The sequence below is a fragment of the Triticum aestivum genome, chromosome 6B, assembly GCF_018294505.1.
Source record: "Triticum aestivum cultivar Chinese Spring chromosome 6B, IWGSC CS RefSeq v2.1, whole genome shotgun sequence".
NCBI lineage: Eukaryota > Viridiplantae > Streptophyta > Magnoliopsida > Poales > Poaceae > Triticum > Triticum aestivum.
Window position 1 is genome coordinate 312,855,938 of NC_057810.1, and position 19,798 is coordinate 312,875,735.

Consider the following 19,798-nt stretch of genomic DNA (forward strand, 5'->3'; position numbering starts at 1 on the left):
AGGCCTCATACTTAGCTGCATTGTTAGTACAAGGGAACATTAAGCGAAGAACATAATGAATTTTATCACCTGGAGGGGAAGTAAGGACAACCCCAGCCCCCGAGCCCTCCAATTGCCTAGACCCATCAAAGTGGATAGTCCAGTATGTGTTCTCTGGTTTGTCTTCCGGTGTCTGCAACTCTGTCCAATCATTAATGAAATCCAGAAGAGCCTGGGACTTGATAGCTGTTCGGGGCATATACTTCAAACCGTGTGGTCCAAGCTCAATAGCCCACTTAGCAACCCGTCCAGTTGCTTCCCTGTTCTAGATTATATCCCCCAAAGGAGCAGAACTGACCACTGTGATGGGATGACCTTGAAAGTATTGTTTAAGCTTCTGACTTGCCATGAAAACCCCATATGCCAGCTTCTGCCAATGCGGGTATCTTTGCTTTGACTCAATGAGCACTTCGCTGATATAATAAACTGGCCTTTGAACCGGGTACTCCTTCCCAGCCTCCTTGCGCTCCACCACAATAGCTACACTGACAGCCCGGGCATTAGCAGCCATGTATAACAACAGTGGCTACTTATCAACTGGAGCAGCAAGAACCGGCGGTTCAGCTAACTGCTTCTTTAAGTCCTCGAACGCCGCATCAGCAGCATCGCTCCAAACAAAACTATCTATCTTCTTTAACATCTGATACAGAGGGATCGCTTTTTCTCCCAATCTGCTGATAAACCGGCTCAAAGCCACGATACGACCCGCCAAACGTTAAACATCATTCACACATGCTAGTTTAGCCAAGGATGTGATAGCCTTGATCTTTTCCGGATTAGCCTCAATGCCCCGGTTGGACACCAGGAAACCCAAGAGTTTTCCAGTTGGTACACCAAAGACACACTTAGCCGGATTGAGCATCATTTTATAAACTCTCAGATTATCAAAAGTTTCGTGCAAATCTGTTATGAGTGTCTCTGCTTTCCTGGATTTCACCACAATATCATCCACATAAGCCTGAACATTGCGCCCAATCTGAGTATGAAGACAGTTCTGCACACAGCACTGATAAGTTGCCTGGGCACTCTTGAGCCCAAAGGGCATAGACACATAACAGAAGGCTCCAAAGGGAGTGATGAAAGTTGTCTTCTCCTGGTCCTTAACTGCCATCTTGATCTGATGATAACCAGAATAAGCATCCAAGAAACTCAAACGCTCACAACCCACCGTAGCATCAATGATTTGATCAATACGAGGGAGGGCAAAGGGATCAGCTGGGCAAGCTTTGTTCAAATCTGTGTAATCCACACACATCCGCCAAGTGCCATTTTTCTTAAGTACCAGCACCGGATTAGCCAACCACTCTGGGTGAAACACTTCCACAATAAACCCTGCTGCCAACAGCCGGGCTACCTCTTCACCAATGGCCTTGCGCTACTCTTCATTAAAACGGCGAAGAAACTGTTTGACCGGTTTGAACTTCGGATCAATATTAAGAGTGTGCTCAGCGAGTTCCCTCGGTACACCTAGCATGTCAGAAGGTTTTCATGCAAAGATGTCCCGGTTCTCACGGATGAACTCGATGAGCGCGCTTTCCTATTTCGGATCCAAGTTGACGCTGATGCTGAACTGCTTGGATGAATCGCCAGGAACAAAATCAACAAATTTGGTCTCATCAGCTAATTTAAACTTCAAAGCTGGATCATGCTCTATAGTGCGCTTCTTTAGAGAAGTCATGTCTGCCGGATCAACATTGTCCTTACAAACCTTCAACTCCTCCATTGCACAAACCGATTCAGCATAAGCTGCATCACCTTCCTCGCACTCCAGCGCAATCTTACGGCTACCTGAACCGTGATGGTCCCCTTATGACCCGGCATCTTTAGCTGTAGATAAACATAACACGGCCTTGCCATGAATTTAGCATAAACCGGCCGTCCAAACAAGGCATGGTACGGACTTCTGATTTTGACCACCTCAAAGGTCACCATCTCGGATCTTGAATCATGATCATCTCCAAAAACCACCTCCAGAGCTATCTCACTAACTGGGTAAGCCGATTTACCAGGCACCACACCGTGAAAAACGGTGTTTGACGGTCTAAGATTCTTATCTGTCAACCCCATACGCCGGAAGGTTTCATAATACAAGTTATTGATAGTGCTCCCTCCGTCCATGAGCACCTTGGTGAACTTATAACCTCCAACCTGCGGTGCAACCACCAAAGCTAGGTGGCCCGGATTGTCAACCCGGGGCGGATGATCCTCCCGACTCCAAACAATAGGCTGCTCAGACCAGCGTAGATAACGGGGCACTGCCGGCTCAACAGAGTTTACTGCCCTTTTATGGAGCTTCTGATTGCGCTTGCACAAACTAGTAGTGAAGACATGATACTGTCCACCATTTAACTGCTTCGGGTTGCTCTGATAACCCGACTGCTGCTGATTCCCCTGATTACTCTGCTGATTATGACCACCTTGGTTGTTCTGATTGCCGTGATTATTCTGAAATCCTGAGTTTGAACCGCCACCACTGTAACCCGGCCCGTGAAACCCTGGACCGGAACCACCGGATGGACCCTGATCATACCGGAAGAGATCAGAGTTCTTGAATTCCCTCATGATATGACAATCCTTCCAGAGGTGCATGGCCGGAGCCTCCTTTGTCCCGTGCTTTGGGCAGGGCTGGTTTAACAAGCATTCCAGATTCATGCCTCCACCGCGCTGGGGCGGTTTACCCTTACGATGCTGCATATTGCCCTGCATATTGGTGTTAGCCACAAAATCTGAATTGTCCGCTTTACGCTTACCATTGTTCCGGTGGCTCGCCTGGTTATGCTGTCCTTTTGTACCGGCATTCTTCTTTCCCTTCTCCTGCTTTTCTTCATCAGAATCGGGGTCCTTGGTATTATCAGAATCAGCATACTTAACCAGAGCCGCCATGAGCGTTCCCATATCATTGCAGTGACGCTTGAGCCGTCCCAACTTCATCTTCAGTGACTTAAACCGGCAATTACCTTCCAAGTTCACAATTGCCGTGTCAGGATTGATGCGGCCTGATGAATGCAAAATTTCTGAAACCTGGTGCACCCAATGAGTTGTTGATTCATTCTCTCCTTGGACACAAGCCGCCAGATCTACAATGGACATAGGTTGCTTGCAGGTATCCTTGAAGTTTGCTATAAATTTGGCCTTCAACTCATCCCATGAGCCGATCGAGTTAACAGGCAGACTCTTCGGCCAGGTACGAGCCGTTTCTTCTAACATCATGGTGAAGTATTTCGCACATGCCGCTTCATCCACATCTAGCATCTCCATTGCCATCTCATAACTTTCAACCCACGCCTCGAGGGGTTGATCAGCGGTATAATTAGGCACTTTACGCGGACCTTTGAAATCCTTGGGCAGCTGCACATTACGCAGAGCCGGGGTGTGGCACGGTACTCCCCAAGAGCTAAAGGCCAAACCACGTTCAACTGATGCTGCTGGCTAAACCGAAGCAGGTTGATTCTAGTATTGCGCTGCCAACTGTGCTGCTAACTCTGCCTCGTGCCATGCTCTGCCATTGTTCTCCACATCCTGTGCATTCAAACCACCGTGCGCTGGATTAGGCCCTCGAGGGGCATCACGACGTCGCGCACTGCTTGACACGGCCAGTTCGTCCATGTTCCTGCTATAACTCTTGCTCGGACGAGGGGTTGAATGTATTCTGTCTCGGCTGTAGGAGTAAGCCTGCTGCTGCACAATAGCGGTTTGAAGAAGATCCCTGGCCCGTCGTGTCTCAACCGCTGTTAATGAGTCACCCTCCATCGGAATAGCCGCCAAACGCGACGCTACAGCAATCATGTTATCCAAAGGGCTAGAGAAGTGACCTAGTGGCGTTGTTATGTATTGCGGCGGGTTGTCCGTCCGTCGAGGCGGGTCCATCACCCATGGCTGATCCGGTGCCGCCCTAGGTGCCTTGGTCCGGTTTACTGCTGCCAGATTACTAGGCCCGGCTCCTGGTGTATTGAAGAGATTCATACCCTCATAAACCGGCGGCAGACGAGACCGATACTTCCTCCTCATTACTTCATTTGACGCGTTCTGATCCAACATAAGCCGGTAATTCTGTGCCTGGATCTGCTGTGATTGGGCATCTAAAGCGGCCCGCTCCTCAGCCAACCTGGCCTCCTCAGCCGCCAAGTCCGCTTTGGCCTGAGTTATCTAATCCTTCAGTTTTGTAACATCCGCATTATGCTGATCTTGGGTCTCCGGGGTGACTGTCGTGGTAAACAATGTCGTCAAAGCGTCCAACAAACCGGCAAGAACTTGAGCCGACCGGCGCGCCGGGCCTCCTGCCGCGGCTGCCTATCCAGAGATCATTGTTGCTGTAGATGAAGATTGCACGGTGGGCTGTGTACCGGCCATGAAGATTGCAACCCGTTTTGGCGGTTCAAAGGGGCCCGGAATACTGTCGCCATCGGAATATCCCCCAATCCGGCCATCTTGTAATTGATACAGTGACTCGGTTTCACCAGTGGATGATTCACCATCTGAGTAGATGGCCGTATCACCGTCAAACACCGGTTCAGATTCCGCACCATGGATGAACCATATGAATGCATGCTTCATGACAGGCTGAACTCGGGTAAGATTTGCACGCTGAGCCGTTTCGACGAGGTTGTTGGAGATGTCCGGCTCAGGGCCCGGTTCGCCGATCTTGCCGATGAAAACGTGAATTCTGCCGAAGGGGACCCGGTACCCATACTCGATTGAGCCGGCCTCGGGGGCCCAGCCTGCGTCGTCGATGTAAAGCTTGCCGCGACGACTCTTGGTCATCCGGCCAACCGTGTACCCTTTGAGTCCTTCAAAGTAGCCCTTTAAGAACTCGAAACCATCATGCGATAGCCCCATGGTGGGTGCCAACTGTCGTGGAATTAACACGTGAGATGTCCTAGCAGAAGGACTTAGTCGTGGAGCCATCGCAACGAGATTAGCTTAAAGGGGTTAAACCGGAACAAGGGACACAGGAAGTTTATACTGGTTCAGTCCCTTGCGGTGAAGGTAAAAGCCTACGATCCAGTTGTTCTGGGATTGCTTGATCTCAATGAGCAGGGAGCGAATCCGCTTTACCTATCTCTCGAGATGTTGTTTCTTGTCCCTGAACCGCCACCGGGTCGTCCTTTTATATACACAGGTGAACGCCCGGCCGGTTTACAGAGTCCCGAGGCCGGCTCATACAAGTGTCGGGCTTGGTCTCTTCCTTTCTCTAATTTACAATACAAGTTATACAACTATGGTGGTTTACAACTATGGGTCCTAATCCGCCTTTGGGCTCTTGGCCTCTAATCTTTAATAGTAGAGCACCATCTTCTTTGTCTTCATGGGCTTCAATATAGATGAGCGTGAACCGGCCCCTCCTGGGCGGTTTACACTCAGTAGTTATATCCTCAACACATTGCGTCCGCCCTAATGGTCCATGCATCCGGCACTAGGGCAGTTGTCGCTGCCTCACCGGATGCAGTGTGGTCAATCTGGCGTCTCAACACGGTGGGAGACGCGCAACCCCTCCGTTGATGCGCCGAGGGCATGGAAGCATCGTGGGCGACATCCAACGCAAACACGGCGTGGCATGCCCACCGTGCGTAGCGGGCGCATGACAAAGTGGACATCAGCGAGGCGGAGTCACATTCTCCAGCGCCCAGTATGATGCACCAGTAGGGGCGCCACAATCGCATCATGGGGGACGTCGCCAACTCCCCAGGACGGATCCATCATCGACCCGACATCCATCGGCACCCAATGGATTAGGGGCTTCGGCGAGGAAGAGTAAGTCATGGGAGATGGCGGTGCCTTGAGTCCCGTGAGCTGGTTCGTGTCCCATGCCCTACTCTACCTTATCGGTGACTGGGGCAACACTATGGTGAGTGCAGCCGGCCATCAGACATGGCCACAATGACCGGATGAGGTCCTCTTAAAGATCGCTACATTGCATGTAATAATATGGATTTAAGATTTCTAATTTGAGGTATCCAGATGTGAATTGTGTTATTTGACGCGTGAGTCCGCGGACGCGCCCGCGGGTGTTTGAGGGGCCAGATTTGCTGTGACGCCCGGACAATTAAGCTACAGTGATCCCCGCTAATGATGCCACGTCACCTGATAAACTCGCGTTGATTCGAAACCGTTCCAAATTCAAATTCAAAATTAAAGGCAAACAACAAAAGTTTTCAAAATGTCTAAACTAAAATGTGCAAATTGTGACAAATAATCCATAGAAAATATTGGTGGAGAAATCATCTTTTTATAATTTGTCTAAGTGCTCAAAAATAATTAATGCACTAAAATAAATAAAACAGCAGCAAAAACAATTAATTAAGTGCATTTTACAATTAATAAAATGTTAAACTATTTTATTAGGGTAACATAATTATTGTGGCGGTAGTATATTTGCTAATACCAATTTAGGTGTTAGTGGTAACTTTTGTAAAACTAAATTTAAAAAGAAACTAAAAGAAAACAGAAAAGGATGACTAAAAAGATAAACAAAACAAAAGCAAACAGAACAGAGTAAAATAAAATAAAATAAAGCCCCCCTGGGCCACCGGCCCAGCTGGCCAGGCCACCCCAAGGACCAGCCCAACTTAGCTTACCTCCCACCTCCCGCTACAGGAGGCAGGGGTGCCGTGGCGGCCATCCGCCGGCGATGCCCGTGCGTGGCGGCCATCGGTCCCCTTTGCCCGCCTACTAGTCGCCCCCGAGACCGGCCCCTCCTCCCCGAAACCCTAGCTCACTTTCCCCTCTCCCTCGCGGCGCTCTCTTCTCCTCAACACGAACCCGAGCCGCCGTCTCCATGGATCTTCTCACCTGCGTGCTCTCCATCGTTCCCGCAAGCTCGTAACTTGTCCTGAAGCTCCGTCATACTCGACTACATCGCCAGCACCCTCGAGTTCGAGCTCTCTGCCTCTCCATCACCGGGATCGATGTCGTCTTCCTCCTTCTTTGGCCACCATCGCGCCATCGACGATTGCCGTCGTTCTGCTGCTACTAAGCTTTCATCGGGCCACTGTGTGCCTCCGCGGTGAGCATACACGCGTTTCCCCTCTGTCCCCCCCCCCTCGATCTGTTGCCTCGCGCTGATGCTGCCTACGGCCGTAGCTCACTCGATCTCCTCGCGTAGCACCGATGCCCGAGACGCCCACCTTCTGCCGCAGCGATTGACTCCGGCCAGTTCTGCTCGTGTTGCTCACACCGTTGAACACATGGTCGTTCACTCATTCGAACACGCCTTTCTGCGCTCGATTTGGGTGACCGTAGCCGAATCCCGACGAGTTGTCCCGCGCCCGTCCGCCCGCTGCTCCCGTACACCACCGCCCCTGCTTCGCCTCCGCGCCCCGTTGCGCCCTCCGCCGCTCGGTCTCTGCCCCCGGTGCCGCCCCTCCCCGCCCGAGTCCGGCACCCACGCACGGCGACTGCGACCGCGCCCGCGCCCGCCTTCATCGTCCGCTGCCCCGCTCGCCGCTGGCGTCACTGCGTTGCACCCCCGGCCGTCCCACGACCACCGTCCGACGCGCGCGGCTCCCAGCTCCCCAACAGCTTCAGCCGCGCCTCCCCACGTCAACGGAAATGGCCGGACGGCCAAACTCCGGTGTGCTCGGCCCTGGCGTCTTTAAGGCGCTGACGTGGCCGCAATTAGTACTAATGGCCCCCTAATCATTCACTGACGGGGGCCCCGCTGCATAGTTAACCCGTTTGGTTAAAAAAAGAAGTAAAATAAAACACTATTAAAACTTGGGCCGCTGACACGCAGGTCCCACCGGACCAGTTGACCAGTCAACCTTGGACCAGTCAACTGCTGACTCAGTAGTTGACTGGACCCGCTAGCTAGCCTCACAGGTGCACGTCTGGTGCACTGCACCGGGTGCACCTAGCCATTTCACTCTTATTTTGGAATTAGATTAAATTTTAGAAAAATGTTTAAAACTTTGAAAAATCATATAAAATAAACGGTAACTCGCATGAAAAAACTTTGTACATGAAAGTTGCTCAGAACGACGAGACGAATCCGAATACGCAGCCCGTTTGTCCGCCACACATCTCTAGCATAGCGAGCATGCAACTTTTCCCCTTTGGTTCATCTGTCCGAAAACGCGAAACTTCAGGGATACTTTCCCGAATGTTTCCCCCATTCGCCGGCATCGCCTAGTACCGCGTTAGGGCATACCTAGCACCGCGTATTGCCTCGTTATGTTTTCTGATGCTTTGTTTGCTCCGTATTTACTGTTTCTTCCCCTTCTTCTCTCCGGTAGACGACAAGACTGACGTTGCTGCTGCACAGTTCGACTACGAAGTTGACGACCCCTCCTTCTTGCCAGAGCAACCAGGCAAGCCCCTCCTTGATCACTAGATATCACCTATTCTCCTCTATACTGCTTGCATTAGAGTAGTGTAGCATGTTACTGCTTTCCGTTAATCCTATTCTGATGCATAGCCTGACATTGTTGCTACATCTGTTGATACCTTACCTGCAATCCTAAATACTTAGTATAGGATGCTAGTTTATCATCTGTGGCCCTACATTCTTGTCAGTCTGCCTTGCTATACTATTGGGTCGTGATCACTCGGGAGGTGATCACGGGTATATACCATACATATATCCATACTATACAGGTGGTGACTAAAGTCGGGTCAGCTCGTTGAGTACCCGCAAGTGATTCTGATGAGGGGGCTGAAAGGACAGGTGGCTCCATCCCGGTAGAGATGGGCCTGGGTTCCCGACGGCCCCCGACTGTTACTTTGAGGCGGAGCGACAGGGCAGGTTGAGAACACCTAGGAGACAGGTGGGCCTAGCCCTGTTCGGTGTTTGCGGATACTTAACACGCTTACCGAGATCATGGTATTTGATCTGAGTCTGGCTACTGGCCTATACGCACTAACCAACTACGCAGGAACAGTTATGGGCACTCGACGTCGTGGTATCAGCCGAAGCCTTCTTGACGTCAGCGACGGAGCGGCACGCGCCGGATTGGACCGCGTAACGTGACTTCCTTTGTAATGGAGGTTGCTAGGTCTACTTCCGGCCGCCCTTGCAACGTGCAGGTGTGCAATGGGCGATGGGCCCAGACCCCTGCGTGCATAGGATTTAGACCGGCGGGCTGACCTCTCTGTTGTGCCTAGGTGGGGCTGCGACGTGTTGATCTTCCGAGGCCGGGCATGACCCAGGAAAGTGTGTCCGGCCAAATGGGATCGAGCGTGTTGGGTTATGTGGTGCACCCCTACAGGGAAGTTAATCTATTTGAATAGCCGTGATCTTCGGTAACAGGACGACTTGGAGTTGTACCTTGACCTTATGACAACTAGAACCGGATACTTAATAAAAGACAGCCTTCCAAGTGCCAGATACAACCCGGTGGTCGCTTTTCCACAGGGCGACGAGGGGAGGATCGCCGGGTAGGATTACGCTATGCTATGCTACTTGGAGATGCTACTTGGAGGACTTCAGTCTACTCTCTTCTACATGCTGCAAGACGGAGGCTGCCAGAAGCGTAGTGTGATGCCCCCGATTCAATCGTACACTAATCATGCACGCAAATGTGTACGATCAAGATCAGGGACTCACGGGAAGATATCACAACACAACTCTAAAACATAAATGAGTCATACAAGCATCATAATACAAGCCAGGGGCCTCGAGGGCTCGAATACAAGTGCTCGATCATAGACGAGTCAGCGGAAGCAACAATATCTGAGTACAGACATAAGTTAAACAAGTTGCCATAAGATGGCTAGCACAAACTGGGATACAGATCGAAAGAGGCGCAGGCCTCCTACCTGGGATCCTCCTAACTACTCTTGGTCGTCGTCAGCGGCCTGCACGTAGTAGTAGGCACCTCCAGTGTAGTAGGAATCATCGTCGACGGTGGCATCTGGCTCCAGGGCTCCAGCATCTGGTTGCGACAACCAGGTAGAAGGGAAAGGGGAAAAGAGGGAGAAAAGCAACCGTGAGTACTCATCCAAAGTACTCGCAAGCAAGGAGCTACACTACATATGCATGGGTATATGTGTAAAGGGCCATATCGGTGGACTGAACTGCAGAATGCCAGAATAAAAGGGGGATAGCTAATCCTGTCGAAGACTACACTTCTGGCAGCCTCCGTCTTGTAGCATGTAGAAGAGAGTAGATTGAAGTCCTCCAAGTAGCATCTCCAAGTATCATCTCCAAGCAGCATCGCATAGCATAATCCTACCCGGCGATCCTCCCCTCGTCGCCCTGTGGAAAAGCGATCACCGGGTTGTTTGTGGAACTTGGAAGGGTGTGTTTTATTAAGTATCCGATTCTAGTTGTCATAAGGTCAAGGTACAACTCCAAGTCGTCCTGTTACCGAAGATCACGGCTATTCGAATAGATTAACTTCCCTGCCGGGGTGCACCACATAACCCAACACGCTCCATCCCATTTGGCCGGACACACTTTCTTGGGTCATGCCCGGCCTCGGAAGATCAACACGTCGTAGCCCCACCTAGGCACAACAGAGAGGTTAGCCCGCCGGTCTAAATCCTATGCGCGCAGGGGTCTGGGCCCATCGCCCATTGCTCACCTGCATGTTGCGAGGGCGGCCGGAAGCAGACCTAGAAACCTCCATTACAAAGGAAGTTGCATTAACGCAGTCCAATCCGGCGCGCGCCGCTCCGTCGCTGACGTCAAGAAGGCTTCGGCTGATACCACGACGGCGGGATACCCATAACTACTCCCACGTAGATGGTTAGTGCGTATAGACCAAATGGCCAAACTCAGATCAAATACCAAGATCTCGTTAAGCGTGTTAAGTATCTGCGAACGTCGAACAGGGCCAGGCCCACCTGTCTCCTAGGTGGTCTCAACCTGCCCTGTCGCTCCGCCACAAAGTAACAGTCGAGGGCCGTCGGGAACCCAAGCCCACCTCTACCGGGATGGAGCCACCTGTCCTTTCAGCCCCCTCATCAGAATCACTTGCGGGTACTCATCGAGCTGACCCGACTTTAGTCACCATCTGTATAGTATGTATGTATGTATAGTATATACCCGTGATCACCTCCCGAGTGATCACGGCCCAATAGTATAGCAAGGCAGACTGACAAGGATGTAGGGCCAATGATGATAAACTAGCATCCTATACTAAGCATTTAGGATTGCGGGTAAGGTATCAATGACTGTAGCAACAATGACAGGCTATGCAACAGAATAGGAGTAACCGAACAGTAACATGCTACACTACTCTAATGCAAGCAGTATAGAGAAGAATAGGCGATATCTGGTGATCAAAGGGGGGGCTTGCCTGGTTGCTCTGGCAAGAGAGAGGGGTCGTCAACTCAGTAGTCGAACTGGGGCATCAGCATCGTCACGGAGTCTACCAAAGAGAAGAGGGGGGAGAAATAGTAAATACATAGCAAGCAAGTGCATAAAGGGATAACAGGCAGAGCTAGACGTGTTCTAATGCGGTATGAGGTGATACCGGTGAAGGGGGGAAGCATCCGGGAAGTATTCCCGGGGTTCCGTGTTTTCGGGCAGAGGAGCCAGAGGGGGAAAGTTGCGAGTTCGATAGGTTAGGGGGGTGTGGCAGACGAACGGGTTGTGTATCCGGAATCGTCTCGTCGTTCTGAGCAACTTTCATGTTGAAAATAATTTAATCCGAGTTATGGATTAAAAGTTATGATTTTCTAAAGATTTTATTAATTTCTGGAATTTAATTATTTATTTAAATTAATTTGAAAATGGAATAATGACATTAGCATGATGTCATGCTGACATCAGCAGTCAACAGAGTTGACTGGTCAACCTGACGTGTGGGTCCCACATGTCATACTCTGCTTATACTAATTAGGATTTAACTAATCTAATTATAGTTAAATTAATTATCAATAGTTAATTAGGTTAATTAAACAAGATTAATTAAGTTAATTAATTCACTAATTAACTAATTAATTAATTATTAATTTTATTAATTCATTTTTATTTCAATTCCTTTCTTTTATAAAACATTTTGGGGCACGGGCCCCGTTTGTCATAGGCCCCTAGGGGCCTATCGGGTTCGGGCGTGCAGGCGACGGGCGCCAGCCCGAATGGGCGCCCGCCCAGGCCAACTGGGGGAACGGCGAGGCGTCGCCGGCCACTGCAACGGGCGACCGCAGCCGCCGGGGAAGGGAAGGGGGCGGCCATGGCGCGGCAGAGCCGGAGCGAGGGTTTGTGGGGGGGGCGCGGGCCGGCGAGGCCGCAGCAGAGCGGGAAAAGGCGGCCATGGTGGGCGCGCACGGGGCGGGCGCGGCCACGGTGGGCGCGCACGGGACGGGGCGCGTGCGGGGTGCGGCCACGGTGGGCGCGCATGGGGAGGAGACCACGGTGACGAATCCATCAGGGAGGAAAAGGGAAAGGGAGAGGGCTCACAGCGCCCTATAGTTGAGCGAGGCGTGCTCGGGGAGGAGGTCGAAGACGATGTTCCGGCGGGGAAGAGATCCGGCGAGGACGACGAGGCGACGGCGATTCGGGGAAGACGGTGAGGGGCTTCGGCGGCGCTGTCTTCGTCCGATGTGGGGGCGAGGTAGCTCCGGGCGGGGTCCCGCGTCAGCGTGGTCCTGGACGGGCGACGGGGCGTCGGTGGGGCGCCAGGAGGGGCCGGCTCCGCGAGAGGGGTGACGGCAACGTCGAGGCGGCGATGGGGCGATGGGATCTGGGGGGTTGCCCCGATCCAGATCGGGGAAGGGCGAGAGGGAGGAGTGGGTGCGAGTGGGGGATCAAGGGAGAAGTGGGGGTTAGGGTTTTGGTCAGAGGACCGAGGGGGTTAAGTGGTGGTGCGGGTGGGCCGGCCTGTTCGGGCGGGTGGGCCGGCCTGTTCGGGCGGCTGGGCCGGCCATCTTGGCCAAGGCCTAGTGTGGCCGGGGGGGTGGCCTCCCTTGTTTCCCTTTTTTTGTTTTTTTCTCTTATTATATTTATTCTCTATTTTAAATTTTAGACCCACATTATTTTTACTTATTAAAATATGACAACAACTCCTAAAATAACGTTTCAAAATAACCCTCAGCCACAAAAGGTTTTAACCCAAAATAAATTAGTTCTGTGTTTTATAAAATACCAAAGGCATTTAAAAAATGTTTTTGCTACCGTTTAAATCATTTTAGTGCATTTATACATTATAAAAAAATGTGGATTATTCATCATAGTCATCTGTGCAATAACTGACACAACCCGGACATTTTGGTTTTGAATATTTGAAAACTTTTGATGTTTGCCTGATTTTGAATTTGAATTAGAATCGGTTTCGAACTAACGCAAGATTAGCATCAATAATCGAGGTGACGTGGCATCATTAGTAGATGGTTGCTGTAGCTTAATTATGCGGGCGTCACAATTCTCCTCCACTACAAGAAATCTCGTCCCGAGATTTAAGAGGTAGTGAAAGGGGGGAAGGTTTGGTAACGAATCTAGCGGGTCTTCTCATCCTGGCTTGCTCTTCTCGACGAGGCCGGTCCAATACATTGGTGTCTTCATTTCTCTGCTTTAGGTCATCATGATGAAGTTGGCGTCCTTTCTTCAGGAACCCATCGTACTTACGAAAGGATAAAGGGTGGGCATACCGGGAGAACAGACCTCTGCAAGGTCGACAATCTGGTCGATAACATCGAGGAAGGTGGCGAAAGTAACTCTCGAATTGAAACTTACGAAAATATCGAGAGCAAGGTAAGAAAGTATCATGGGAAGTTTCCAGCGGGCAGGCAATCGTTCGATGCCTGAAATAAAGTGTGAAAGGGGTTCAGAGCAATGAGATTGAATATTGCGTCTGTTACCAGAATAGATCACTAGGACGGTAGCCCGTGAATTACATACGAGGCCACGTGCGGGGAATAGCTTTGGGAATAGGGGGTGTACAGGAGAATCAGGTTTTGATCCTGTGGAACTATGGGTTATGGGCCCACCATGTGGTTTTTTTTATAGGAGTAGTGTCATCTTGCACGGTCATGATTGCAAGGCATGTCAGAGAGTACCATGTTAGTTATGTCGGCAACAACATCGATACCAAGGGCGAGGGACGAAGAGAACCAATTCCTGCTCGTTGAACGAGGCGAACCAATAGGCCAAGTTCTCGTCCATCGGTGGCTACCGGAATGTCATCAACAATAGTAACAGGGTTACACCAGACAAGATGGTACACCGAGGTGTTTACATAAGCAGGGAATTATTACCGCTCATATAGATCACAAGAAGGTTTAAACAAAACAATGGAAAGGAAAATGTGTTTAAATACATAATTCAGGGGTATATCCTTTCCAAGGGCAAATAGAGCATGATATCCATGACAGGATATAAAGTAGAAAACCCTTTTAGGCAAGGGGAGAGAAATTTCATGACATTACCCATACAGTGGTGTTTGGATAATTGAGCAGGAAACATTTAGCATTGGGCTTCAAATGTTCTTATTGAAAATTGGAGTACCACATGCATGCTTCGAGATAGCATTGACATGGTCATCAGGTGAAGATCAAACTTTGGAAACACAAAGGATCCATCAGGAACAACTTATAGAATAAGTCTTCCAATTTCCTCACGGAAGAATGACTAACACTGCTAAAAGGAAGAACTATAACAATAGGCCCTCCGGGCAGGTGTGTTAGGATGACATCACCTTATCGGGTTAAAGACCAATGTTATAACCCTTGGAAATATGTTCAAACCATCACATCTGACCGAGGTTCAGGTATGATTGGTGTCATGATACCTCAGGCTCAGGATGCCTGAGAAGAAAGGTGCAACACAAATTGACGGGATAACACTGTAAGATTCTCGGGAAAGGAACTATGAAGTGATTTCCGTTAACAAGAGTTCATCATTATCCCAAGGAGAGGACAAGGAGGTGTCTGGTGAACTCAACGGCAATTCATCGAGATTTCCAAAAGATGAATCTCCACAATTAAGTGAACAAGGAGATAGCATTTGTCAGATCAAATGATATAAGGAAGTATGCTCGAGGAAAACATACACAATTAAACATTGGTTGAAAGGTGCGCCCAAAATATGGGTTGGGTTGCACGACCAATGTCAGAATGGTGATTCAGCAAGCCATAGTCGTAGAATGAAGCTATAGACCAATAACTTCAAAGCAAGAGGGTTGCTCGAAGTTTAGAATTTACACATCACAGACCATCTGTCGGTATTTCGGTTAGAAACATCACGGGGACCAAGAAAAGAATGGTGATGTTAATAAGCATCACTGGTATCAAGAATTCTTAAGGGTGGTGAATTTCCCACGACATCCTTGACATAAAAGATGGTAATACTCGAAGGCAAAGAAGAACAGATGCTGGATAGTAAGGGTCTCCAGGTATAACACAAAACACGAATAAGTTTGTGTTGAACGGAAGGCAATAAAGTGGTCGATGATAACACAAACCATCGAGGGGAAAGGACGGTATTTCTCTCCATGAATTCAATTGATATCTCGGAAGAGCTCAAAATGTTGATGATGATCACGACACAATTGTCGAGAGATTTCACGAAGATGTAATCGATCGACGATGACATCAAGTCAAAGGAATGATGAAGCGAAAGGTTATTGGAACCACGATTAGGACACAAACTCGAAATCAAGTTTGTTGTTCAAGGAGAAATGATATGACGACGAAAATCGATGCAAGCTTAGCTTATCGTTGAAAGCTGTGCTCCGGGAATAAGGACCAGGTAGCACAATTAAAATCATCATGATAATGATATAGTCAAATAGGCTAGGAATGACGTGATCGAGTACAAACTCATACTTATAGAAGCTTACTGAAGAGTTGTTGAACCATAGTGCGGACTCGGTTCAGTTATCGGTGTCTTTGAGTGTTTAATAACTCAGAGCCCGTGAAAAATTGGAATCAGTTGGAAGGTAGCACTTGATGAAGAACTCATAAGAAGTTATGCAGTTCCATGATAATCTCGAGATACCAGGGGGTTAATACTCGACACAAGATCAAAGTAAAGGTTGGACTGGTGTAATGGTCCATAGAAGACAATTGTTTTAACTTGTCCAAGAAATGGGATCAAAGAAGAACAATCATGGTCGGAACCACGGCTGCAAGGGATCAATTCACAGATACCACATGTTAGTTATCAAGGAAATAGTTATTATTACAAGAAGTTTCCATGATAGGATATACATCGTGTCCATGGGCATGAACACAAAGGTTCAAGGTCGACTCCCACTTCATCAATGCATAATCTTCCATTCACTTCTCGTTTCTTTTCGAAATGGCATTAGCTGTTGAAAGTTTTACCTGGTGCAATACCAGATACGTATGACCTGTGAAATCTTTCGGGTTTGCACAGATTAGGGAAGGCATTGGTTCAACCCATCGGGGATTCTTAGGAACATATACCACAAACTTCGGGGTAAATAATACAAGCTCGAAAGTAGAGCATTGTTCAAAAGCAGATGATACAATTTATCAAAGGCATTATATACCCATGGAAAGGCTCTCAAGGTTATTCAATATGAAGGACACTGTCAGATAAAATCCAACAAAGGAACTGATGGTCCACAAGGGATCTGATGTGAGCATCGGTACTCAACCAGAGGAAGAAGAATGCACGGGCATCATATTATAGAACATCTGAATAATTCGATTCTTAGATAACAAAGGAATTTCGATTTCTGAAACAAAGGATCAGAGGCAGTCGCTTTGATCAAGGATGGATAAGTTGGATAGACCAGAGGCACAATTGACGACAAATAGTTTGGTCGAGAACCAGCTCATGTTCAAAAATGATGTCTGAGCCGGAAAGATAATTTAGAAGGGTTGATAGATGATTGTGTGCATTCGCACACATGTTGAATCAATAGGATCAAAATGACGGTGTCAAAAGATACTAGTGAATATTGCCAGATACTATATGGGAAGCATCCATAATGCAAGTAGACAAGTATTTGTAGAGCAATAAAGCTGCTAAGGATTTTCGGAGGATTGAATAGTATTCCAAAGACTTTTGTGAAACATCTGAACAACTAGGGATGAGCGGATACTCGGAAAGTGTGAGAAATTATTCTTAGGGGTATTCAGGTGGCAAGGAACTGCAAGGCAGTAGGCACAAAGTATTGTCGGAACATTAGAGAGAATTTCGAGGTATCTTGTAGTAACAAGATCAGCTGGGTATAAAGTAAGAATGACGGGTGTAAGTATTTGTCCTTAGGGATATTGCAGTGGTAGGGAATTGCAAAAGCAACAGGCACAAGGTCTCGGGAGAATATCGGAAGGTATCTTCGGAATCCTTCGATGCACAAAGTAATCATCTGGACTGAAGGGGCTCTCCGAGAGAAAGTATTATCGAGAACCTAGAGTCCGAGTTAGTAAAATCGTTTAACCCGACTAGAAGAGATGTCAGAGTCCCAGAGCATAGGTCGAGGAATAAAAGATCCTACTTCCACCCAATGGCAACGTGTGCTGGTAAGACACACAGCCATGTTAGTAAAAGTTTTTGCAACTTCTAGACTCGACTTCGGCCAAGGAGTTAGGAAGGGGGATTCCTACAGGCAGTCGGCTCTCATACCAACTTGTGACGCCCCTGATTCAATCATACACTAATCATGCACGCAAATGTGTACGATCAAGATCAGGGACTCACGGGAAGATATCACAACACAACTCTAAAACATAAATGAGTCATACAAGCATCATAATACAAGCCAGGGGCCTCGAGGGCTCGAATACAAGTGCTCGATCATAGACGAGTCAGCGGAAGCAACAATATCTGAGTACAGACATAAGTTAAACAAGTTGCCATAAGATGGCTAGCACAAACTGGGATACAGATCGAAAGAGGCGCATGCCTCCTGCCTGGGATCCTCCTAACTACTCTTGGTCGTCGTCAGCGGCCTGCACGTAGTAGTAGGCACCTCCAGTGTAGTACGAATCATCGTCGACGGTGGCGTCTGGCTCCAGGGCTCCAGCATCTGGTTGCGACAACCAGGTAGAAGGGAAAGGGGAAAAGAGGGAGAAAAGCAACCGTGAGTACTCATCCAAAGTACTTGCAAGCAAGGAGCTACACTACATATGCATGGGTATATGTGTAAAGGGCCATATCGGTGGACTGAACTGCAGAATGCCAAAATAAAAGGGGGATAGCTAATCCTGTCGAAGACTACGCTTCTGGCAGCCTCCCTCTTGCAGCATGTAGAAGAGAGTAGATTGAAGTCCTCCAAGTAGCATCTCCAAGTAGCATCTCCAAGCAGCATCGCATAGCATAATCCTACCCGGCGATCCTCCCCTTGTCGCCCTATGGAAAAGCGATCACCGGGTTGTCTGTGGAACTTGGAAGGGTGTGTTTTATTAAGTATCCGGTTCTAGTTGTCATAAGGTCAAGGTACAACTCCAAGTCGTCCTGTTACCGAAGATCACGGCTATTCGAATAGATTAACTTCCCTGCCGGGGTGCACCACATAACCCAACACGCTCGATCCCATTTGGCCGGACACACTTTCTTGGGTCATGCCCGGCCTCGGAAGATCAACACGTCGCAGCCCCACCTAGGCACAACAGAGAGGTCAGCCCGCCGGTCTAAATCCTATGCGCGCAGGGGTCTGGTCCCATCGCCCATTGCTCACCTGCACGTTGCGAGGGCGGCCGGAAGCAGACCTAGCAACCTCCATTACAAAGGAAGTTGCGTTAACACAGTCCAATCCGGCGCGCGCCGCTCCGTCGCTGACGTCAAGAAGGCTTCGGCTGATACCACGACGCCGGGATACCCATAACTACTCCCGCGTAGATGGTTAGTGCGTATAGACCAAATGGCCAGACTCAGATCAAATACCAAGATCTCGTTAAGCGTGTTAAGTATCCGCGAACGCCGAACAGGGCCAGGCCCACCTGTCTCCTAGGTGGTCTCAACCTGCCCTGTCGCTCCACCACAAAGTAACAGTCGGGGGCCGTCGGGAACCCAGGCCCACCTCTACCGGGATGGAGCCACCTGTCCTTTCAGCCCCCTCATCAGAATCACTTGCGGGTACTCATCGAGCTGACCCGACTTTAGTCACCATCTGTATAGTATGTATGTATGTATAGTATATACCCGTGATCACCTCCCAAGTGATCACGACCCAATAGTATAGCAAAGCAGACTGACAAGGATGTAGGGCCAATGATGATAAACTAGCATCCTATACTAAGCATTTAGGATTGCGGGTAAGGTATCGATGACTGTAGCAACAATGACAGGCTATGCAACAGAATAGGAGTAACCGAACAGTAACATGCTACACTACTCTAATGCAAGCAGTATAGAGAAGAATAGGCGATATCTGGTGATCAAAGGGAGGGGCTTGCCTGGTTGCTTTGGCAAGAGAGAGGGGTCGTCAACTCCGTAGTCGAACTGGGGCATCAGCATCGTCACGGGGTCTACCAAAGAGAAGAGGGGGGAGAAACAGTAAATACATAGCAAGCAAGTGCATAACAGGATAACAGGCAGAGCTAGACGTGTTCTAACGCGGTATGAGGTGATACCGGTGAAGGGGGGAAGCATCCAGGAAGTATTCCCGGGGTTCCGTGTTTTCGGGCAGAGGAGCCGGAGGGGGAAAGTTGCGAGTTCGATAGGTTAGGGGGGTGTGGCGGACGAACGGGTTGTGTATCCGGAATCGTCTCGTCGTTCTAAGCAACTTTCATGTTGAAAATAATTTAATCCGAGTTACGGATTAAAAGTTATGATTTTCTAAAGATTTTATTAATTTCTGGAATTTAATTAGTTATTTAAATTAATTCGAAAATGGAATAATGACATCAGCATGATGTCATGCTGACGTCAGCAGTCAACAGAGTTGACTGGTCAACCTGACGTGTG